Source organism: Falco punctatus, assembly GCF_963210335.1.
Source record: "Falco punctatus genome assembly, chromosome: 5".
NCBI classification, from domain to species: domain Eukaryota; kingdom Metazoa; phylum Chordata; class Aves; order Falconiformes; family Falconidae; genus Falco; species Falco punctatus.
This window is the reverse complement of record NC_137584.1, coordinates 64,461,702-64,469,880: the sequence shown is the minus strand read 5'-3', so window position 1 is coordinate 64,469,880 and position 8,179 is coordinate 64,461,702. Positions and strand designations below refer to the sequence as shown.

General features: G+C 39.1%; 2 long non-coding RNA genes across 2 annotated transcripts in view; one reads left to right on the top strand and one right to left on the bottom strand.

The window, feature by feature from the left end:
- Positions 1-4,483, bottom strand: part of LOC308064504 — a 27,849-nt gene extending 23,366 nt beyond the window's left edge. The window contains exon 1 of the long non-coding RNA XR_013928411.1: positions 32-4,483. This is a non-coding gene — a long non-coding RNA (uncharacterized lncRNA). The remainder of the gene's footprint in view (positions 1-31) is intronic.
- LOC308064505 overlaps positions 1-8,179 on the top strand; it is a 41,228-nt gene extending 33,049 nt beyond the window's left edge. Inside the window, exon 2 of the long non-coding RNA XR_013928412.1 lies at positions 4,475-8,179. This is a non-coding gene — a long non-coding RNA (uncharacterized lncRNA). The remainder of the gene's footprint in view (positions 1-4,474) is intronic.

Sequence of the window (8,179 nt, the reverse complement as noted above, 5' to 3'; positions counted from 1 at the left end):
CTTGGTCATCATGTCTACTCCTGACCCCTACTTTGGTCATCATGTCTACTCCTGACCCCTGCTAGCACCAAGTGTTTCGGTGGAGTCACATGAAGGACCAGCCAATACAGAAACTGGATGTTGACCATGAGGAGAGAGCTTTGGGCCTTAATTATCTCTAAGCAGGGACTGAAACTTTTAGGTTGTTGTAAGGAAAGGTGCCGGGCTGGTATATTTGGTGGAAGATAAAAAGGACTATGGCACAGAGACAATCCTACAGCACAGGTGCCAGAGAAACTAACCAGAGGGTGGCAAGAGGCCCTTATTTTTAAGCTGAATGCACCTTTTAATTCCAGAATTTGACCCCAAGTATGTGGCTTGTCAAATGTCACTGAAAAAGTTGTTGTACCTGAAGCATTAATTGTTTTTTTTTTCTTTTTTTTTTGTTTTTTCTTTTTCCTTTTTTTCTGTTTTTTTTCTTTTTTTTCTTTTTTTTTCTTTTCTTTCTCCCTAAATCACTGAAGCATGACTTTACTCTAGTTCCTGTCAGGAAAGATCACATTTGTCATATATTAAGTTTGGGGAAACTGCCATAATTTTTATTTCATCATGGAAACTCATGTCATAGCTGGACATCCGTTATTGTCCCTGCTGGCCTGAGGCTTATATCACACACTATTAGTTTAAAGAATATGACTGAAATGCACCTAAAATGGGAAAGGTTAAACTCTGTAATTAATGCACGGCATTGTGTGAGTTGCACACACACACACACACGTCTCTTTGTGACTCTGAAGTTCTTTCTCTTTTTGTCTCTCTCTCTGAAACTGCCAAGATAGAGCCTTTTTTTCATGCAAAACTTAAGGTCCAATTGCTAGTTTTTAATTTGCTCACCCAAAGAGTTTTTCTTTTTGTTGGGTTTTTTTTGGGTTTTTTTTTTCCCCTTTTTATTTCAGTAGAGGGACACCTATAATCTCTAAATGTTTCTTATTTTTCAGTACTTTACCCAGGAACTTTTAGTCTTCAAAGCCTTCATACCATGGTAGCTCTGAAAGTGCTAGTGCCTTAAGCTTCTATGTAAACACAAACAGAGCTGGCTCCTGCACCAGCCTTTCTTATGCTGCTTCAAAGAGAAGCTCTTATAGCCCCAGTCTGTTCCCTAGCCAGCATAGTTGCAAAAAAATATTAGGTGACAATTTTTTCAATAAGGTATTTTCACTGAAAAGATATGGCTGTTTACAGGATATGGAAAAGATATATTTTTATAGTTACAGCAGCTCCAAATGATAGGAGCTTTTATAAAAGTTGAACTACTTTACACAACCAAGTGTGTTGTCATGTCCTAGAAGAAACTTTTCAACATTTTCTTCAAATTAGTTTAGTTCTGCTCAACCGTGTACTGAAAATAGAAGCCCATGTAGATTGAGCAGAAAGGTTAAATAACCCAAAGCAAAAACCCAGCCCCTCTCTCCAGATGTTGCCAGCTGGTTTCTTTCTACTTATTTTTCTTTCTACTTATTCATTTCTCTGAAAATCCTTCCTCAAATCCCTTCCCTTTCAACATCACTGCAGAGCTCCAAGTGGGACAGAGTAGGCAGCATGCTTTTGTTTTGCTTGGAAAACCATCACACCGCCACTTCTTTGAAGAAATGGCTGTGTTATGACTGACAGTTTTCGGGTTTTTTTTCTGCATTTGTTTGATAGCAGCCTTCAGCAGCTGCTGCAGCTGGAAGCAGAGGCTTGCTGCAGTCAAAGCCAGCCTGCAGGAACCCAGCAGGGCCTTGGAGCACCTGCTTTAGCCAGAGGATGGGATGGTGCACCTCTGCACACTGACAGGCCCAAGAGCAAGGACTTTTGCATGGGGAAAGTCACACCGCACTGTTATGTTCATGGTTGCTCATGTTGCTGCAGATGTGCAGACCTTCTGCCCTCAGGTATGGGCTGAGAGGAACTCCTTTTCTTCCACTTCTGATTTTGTGGACTGGCCAGTGACATGCAACATCTCTCTGGTACCGTGGGTACCCCTCAGTTCTCATCGATCTACCTCATCTGCAAGCTGAAAGAGGTTCTGGCACTGCTGCATGCCACAGAGCACCACAGCACTCTCCCTGTACTCATGAACAACACTCCAAGTTTAATACCAGCTGGTTTATTTGCTGTGGTTTTTTCCTCACATTTCTTTCAGTTATCGTGTGGTTACACACGGTAAATGAAAACTGCTGTATGTAGAAAGCTCTGTTTTGCTATCAGTTAAACTCACGCAGCTTGGCTGGCTCAGAAAGAAGCCAGAAGTGGTGGCAGTGATTAGCTTTCTGTTGGAAAATTTTCCTTTCCCTCAGGGAAGTGTTCAGGGAAATATGTTTGTATGCAGCCGTACATTCACCACGTAACTCATCACTGCAAGTCAGTGCTTGCTGCCCCTGACTGCTTGCAGCAGCTTGCCTGGGTGGTTCAGCGTGGTCCATCAGCTGACAGGAGACCTGGATGTGCCCCTGAAATCACTTTCTTTTTTGGATATAAACATCACATCAGAGTCACCCTGTCTTTAACGGGTCTAATACCTTGAGATCCTAGACATAAAGGACTTGAAATTCCAGTTTGGAGATTAACTTTCTTCAGGTTGGGCCAGTTGTGAGATGGGCACAAGTTCCAGTTTCACATATGAAGTTTGAATGCCAGATTTTTCTCAAGCACTTTGTGAGTCCTTGAGGAGTTGTGCTGTAGTTTGTCAGCTGTCATACTAAAAATGTTCAGCCACTGGGGACTTTGGACAGCAATATAGACAGTCTTCACTCTTTTTTTTTATTGTATTTTATTGTATTTTATTGTATTTTATTCTATTTTATTCTATTTTATTCTATTCTATTTTATTTTATTTTATTTTATTTTATTTTATTTATCTTTGTGAAGGAAGGCAATGTCTTTCTCTCTTGTCTCTGGCCTTACTCCCACTCCATTGCAGCAGAGGGCATGATAATACTGCAGCACAGTTACTGTTCAATTTGACTAGTACTAGGGGTAAGGCATTAGCATTGCAGTACACAAATCTGCCAGTTCCCTCACTTTCTGTGCCTGCATGTTTCACTAGGGATCCAAAGAGTTAAAGATCCATGAAGGAAAACTGGATCTTGTACTGCTTTGGGGGAAAACATCAGACTAGAGGAGCTGTTTCAAGGTGATGGGATATCTCTGCCAGTGGAATGGGAGCAGAAGAATGGCTCCGGGGCCCATCTGAAACCCATTGCACTAAGTAGAGATTTTTGTTTCCAGCAAGGGCATTTAATCATGTCTGAAATGCCTGTCTAAAGGGATCTGTAGCCCTGAGATTATTTCTGTAAATTCCTGTAATAATAAAAATGGCTCCTATCCAGAACTGTAGGCCTCTGTGATATAAATCACAAACCAATATGGAACAGCAATTAATCTACCAACAAAACTGACCCTTTTTTAAAAGAGGCAACACAGAGCTGTTCCTTCTTCGTGGAGCCCCAAACACCTTTAGACTTGCCCCTTTGCATCGTTATTTAACAGGATTGAGTCAAATTGTGTCTTACATAGATCTAAACATTTCTATGCTTTGACACAAAAAAAGATTCACCCTAGATTTGGCCTTTTGCAACGTATAACAAATTTCTGTGACAACAGTGCCTAGGTGTTACGATGATGTGGATCACTGAGGAAAGGTTCAGACAACTTAGTTAATCAGTAGATAAACTGAACCAAATCTCACCACTTCAGAAAGTCAAAGGAGCATTTCAGTTTGCTTCTCCAAATGTATAACCTGACTCCAGACATCAGACTTGCCTACTGGATTTAAAAAGTGAGCAGTCCTCTGAACCAGCTATGTGGGGCATTTAATCAGACAACAGGACTCCAGATAAAAGCAGGAGAGGCTGAACTCCCACAACTTTTTCCATCGTCATTTGATACAAGCTGCCAAGAATGATTTATTTCAAAATGTGTGAAGTTTGCTTTCGGCCTGAGAAATGTTGGTTTTTCATAATGTCACTGTGAAAACTGTTGACAGAACTGGCAGAAAATTATCCACTTATCCCACAACATTTAGCAAAGAGCAGTCCAACACACCATCCATGCTGTTCTTGGTTGGCATTCAACAAGACTAATTTCTAGGGGTTATGAATACCGGTTAGCCCTGGTGATGTGGCTGTTAACAGTCAGCATAGTAGTCAATCATACAAATCTTATTAAAACATATATGAAATTTACGTAGACAAAACTTGTCATTGTGAAAATGCAAAATCTCTCTAACAGAGACAATAAAGACTGATAAAGGCATTATGACAGTTTACATTGAGACATCATAATTTAATACAGTAGAGTTAGACTGGAGCCAAATGTTGTATGTCATTAAATATTGAACACAGCTATCAGCTGAATTTGTAGAAAGTGATTTTCATTTCTTGCTAGGTTAAAGCTGCCTGATCACAGGAAACTGAAGGTGTAATTATGACCACTTCATTTGTTTGTGTTATAGCTTTCTTAAAGAAAATATGAAAACTCAGTCTGATAAGAGCCAGCTCAGCCCATGATGGAGTTGGCAATATGAAAGCCATCAGGAGTTCGAGCTGCTGTCTACGTGGATGATAGCAGAACTTTCTCAGCAACAGAGGTATCTGTGGTATATAACCATGTGATGCAGGTGGAGCTGAGCAACCAAGCTTTGGCTCGAAGGTGCACAGCAGATGCACACTCACACTTGAGATACAGGAGTGCCTGGGGTGCTGGGGCTGAGAATGCTGTTCAGCGTACTATTTCCTGATCCTGAAGGAGCCTAGATGTAATTGGCCCCAAGTATTTTAAGATAACACCATTCCCTGAGCACTCAAATGCATGGTGAAAGATCCCCACATTCTGCCAGCGCGTGGACAATATCACCCAGCAGTGCTTTCGCAGCACTGGACAATGCACTGAGAACAGACAAAGTTGGCCTTAAATTTTAAAACACTGCTACAGGTGCTAATATCTTAGTGGATACACATAAGTTTTGGTCCTATTGCAAGGAATATCTTTGAATTTTACGATTCACAATGATTTTAATATTGATTTAGAAGCAAAACTTTTGTCACCTCCTCCAAAACATGTACTCTAACCACTACCACACAGCTAAACATTGCTGGTACCAGATCTCTTTTATCTTAATTGTGTGGTGATCCACCGGCAAACAGTGCAGAAGATTTTGCCCAACCTAGTCGCTATTTTGTGCTTTCTTCTGAGAGGTGAGAACTGGTGTACTGAATCACCATTCAAATTGGATTTGTAAGACACAGGCCTGGACCACATTTAAGCATGACTGCACTATAAAGTGGGTAGACAAAATCATAGACTGTCTCCACTTCTGTGCATACATGGAAGACCTTTATAGAAGCAATAAAGTTATCAGTCAGTTTGCATATGTTTGCATATCAGTCTGTTCATGCTGTGACCCATCCTGGTCACAAGCCCTAAATAATACCCCTGCAAAGAAGGCTTTAAAAACTCTTAGACGTTTTGTCCTCTCCTCTCAAGTTTAGACTTCAAGCAAGCCTTTCATACTTATCTATTTCAGCACATCAGTTTTGGAAATTGGAAAATGTTGTTTCATTTTAGTTTTTCTTAGTTACATTATCACTGAAAAACACATCTAATTGATTTGTACAATTTTCTCATCTGCTAATGGTAACTGAATCCAAATCAATCAATTGTTGGGGTTGGTTTTTTTTTTGTTTGTTTGTTTGGTTTTTTTTTTTTTTTAATATGTCATTTTTACCATAGTAACTAACTCACAAAGCTTATTTTTTTTTTTTTGGGGGGGAACCCCAAAACATCTTTTGTGATGTCAAATATTTTTGCTGTTAGGCTTGGATTTATTCTAAAGCCAGGTCCAAAGATTTCTAGATTCTGTCTGATTTGTCTGAACCTTTACCTGTGTGCTTACTTTTTAACACTGAACTGTGCATGGAAAGGCAGCAGGTATTTAATCCTGAACAGCAAAACACTCCATCTGCTCAACAGTCTACTCAATTCAACCTGGCAGCGATTTTGCCAGGAGAGGTTGCCAGTGCTCTGTACACCCTGGAAACTAATTGCAGTTTCACCTAGATTAGATGTTTGCATGCAGTGCACCGCAATAATAAAAGCAACAGAGAAGGGTAATGGGTCTCAGATTTCCTGCTTGTTGGAGCCTGAGTTACAGCAGTGGTTAGAGGCAGGCATTACAGTATGTCTCCCAAACATCAGTGGTTGTATGACTATTTAAACTGCTCCTCCGATAGAAGCCATGTCCTGTTCTGTTGTCTGGAAGGTATTAAAGAAATAAAAGCAGATATGAATACTTTCTTCAACATATGGCAGCATTTTTTCTGCAAATCACATTACAGGTTAGGCTCTGTCAATGTGCAAAGCATTTATGTACCTCTTCTTACCACCAGTTCATCTGTCTTTTAACCCCTTGGGGCATTAAGTGAAAAATCCCTGTTACAGAAAGGTTAAGGGTGAGCTTTTGCAGTATAAAAGGCAGGAAATTCAGAGTTAAGAGTCTATTGTAACTTTGTAATAAGTTCCTTCATTATGACCCAAGGGCAGTGAAATGTCTAAGCACAAGCTTACCTTTAATCTTAAAGTTAGGTGTCTTACTTAAACTTAAACTGCTGAAACAGGGCCCATGTGGTCATCTGGATCAATTAGTGCCTTTGTAAAAGCACCAGGGTAATGCTAATCCTGAAGTACATTTCACAAGGACTCTCTTAGAACAAAATACGAGAGTGCATTGCTATTGACCATAGGTGATAAAAGTCCATTGGATGTGTCTAACTCATATCTGGTGACACCCATAACTGCTGTCACCTTCTGGACAATTATTAAGACACATTCATACGCACATAAGTGACAGAAAAACCACAGTGACAGGAAAGTGAGTGAAAAAATTGAATTTTGTTTGACAGGTGAGATTTAGCATTGAGACACTTGTATTTGGAAGTGGTCACATTTTATTGCAAGAATGTAACAAGTACCTGTGAAAAACATCTCTTAAAGTTGGAAAAAATACAGTACGGACCTGAAACAGAAGAAAAAAAACGTGGGAATGCTAGAAGTTATCTCCACAATGATAATGATAATGAAAAAAAATACATTTTCCAAACAGAAAAAATGAGCTATATGTTCCTGGAATAATTTATATGTCATCTTCACTAGTATATTATGCCACAAGCATTCCTATAATTACACAAAAGTAAAATAATTTGTTTCACTAGAAGTTGAACATAATTATTGTAAATGGCAAAACCTCAGATTTTTTTCTGTTTTAGAGGGAAAATTCTAGTTTCACATTCCCTCCCTCTACCCCTTTTATGAAGTGGGAAAAGCTAGAGAAAAGTACAATTATTGTTTCTTTCTCAGCACAGTCAGTCAATATTCTGGACATCATAGGCTGCTTCCTTTAGGAGATGACATCGATGAGATATGTCAGATATTTCTTGGCTGAGATCCAGGTTATTAACCAGAAATGTGCACAAGTGCATGTTTCACTCGGCACAGAAGCAAAATGTCAACAACAAAGTGCTTTCTTTGTCCAAATATCCAACTTTTCTCTAACAAAGTATTGGGTCCATTTAGGTCTCAGATTCTGGTTTCTCCTGGACCTATTCAGTATTGTAAGTCTGGTGTATTCCTGCCTGGTAGTTACTTTTCTTGTCCCTTATACCAGTGCAAGCACAGGCTGCTCCAAACAGCAAATCCCTTTGCTTCGCAGGGAAAGCACCTACTCTCACAGATTTAGCTTCTTTCCAGACATCAGTGTTACCCCAGGCCAAGGGCAGTAGCTGCCACTTTCTGTACTCATCCTCCTCTATGAAAGGAAAATATTTGAATCTACCATTGCTGTGGGTTTGGGGTTTTGAACATATCAAAAGTTCTTTAAGTAAATCAAAGTATAACAAATATATTTTTATAATATATATTTAAAATAGTCTTTAAGTATATCTTTAAATATATCAAAGTACTTTAAGTAAATCTGTCATTACGCCAATAAAAACCCACTTGAAGACAGTCACTGTAATCTTTTAATATAATAAAATGAAAAAAATACTTCTTTACATTCTAATACATATTTCACTCCATCCTTACTAATGTGGACTTGTGAAAGTTGAAAATGTTCCCCCACAAAAAATAACTGAATTAAATATGTAAAATGATTTATTTATTT